The sequence below is a fragment of the Penaeus monodon genome, chromosome 29 (assembly GCF_015228065.2).
Source record: "Penaeus monodon isolate SGIC_2016 chromosome 29, NSTDA_Pmon_1, whole genome shotgun sequence".
Taxonomy (NCBI): domain Eukaryota; kingdom Metazoa; phylum Arthropoda; class Malacostraca; order Decapoda; family Penaeidae; genus Penaeus; species Penaeus monodon.
Window position 1 is genome coordinate 3675667 of NC_051414.1, and position 949 is coordinate 3676615.

Sequence of the window (949 nt, forward strand, 5' to 3'; positions counted from 1 at the left end):
CTTTGTCACATAATTCCATTTCATTTCATTTGAGAAATAACTATGCGGATCTAAAATGTTCATATAATAAAAGCTTAGCGCCAGGGTACAGTGAATAGAACTTGTTGCTTTGAAGAAAAAAAGTAAAAAAGAAAGTTCACTACGTGTGCCTTTATATTATAAAGGAGGGGGAGGGGGGGGAAAGTGAACTTAGACTATTATCATTATTTTTTAATGAATAAATAATTGACAAATTTTTTTTTCATTAAAAAATCTACACGCAATGTGCACATATCAGTAAAGTTGTAATGTTGTGTTAAAAGGACCAAATACAATTAAAATATAATCATCCTTTTCTCCTTTCAAGTAAAAGCTTTAGTGTTGAAAACCTGTGATAAAATGTAGTACGGGAATAGTAATACAAGTCAAGAATTCGTCACTTAAGTCAAAATTTAATGTATTGGGAATGATTCTGATTGAGTACGAAGTTAAAATTTACGATGTGTCTTAAAGGAAATTAAATCTGTTATTCTTTTATCTAAAATCAAATTTATTATGTGTGCAATTAAAATAAAATTACACCTCATTTTCCTTTATCCAAAGTTAAATTCACTACGTATTGTTAAAAAAAAAGTAAATCCTCTTTTTTTATTAGCAATAAAAAAATATTTTTTTTATTTTTTCTAACAATACCGTATTATTTACAGAATTAATTATTTATAATACCGTATTATTTACAGAAAATTAAAATATTTCTCTTTCTCTCGAAAACAGGCAAGCCCCCCGTTAAGCCAGAAGGAGGTGGTCTCCAGATCCCTCAATTCCACGACCAGAACCTCAACCCAAATGACGTCCCTGCTTAGTTAACAAAGGCTTCTTCACGGGATGTCGAAGCCTCAGGAACCCACGGTTTTGTAAAGAGGCCTCGGGGATTTGGAGGTTCATGGAGGTCGTGTATGTGTTCTCTTTC

At 31.6% G+C, this 949-nt stretch overlaps 1 pseudogene; it reads left to right on the plus strand.

The window, feature by feature from the left end:
- Positions 1-935, plus strand: part of LOC119591623 — a 7457-nt pseudogene extending 6522 nt beyond the window's left edge.
- The last annotated feature ends 14 nt before the right edge of the window (positions 936-949 follow it).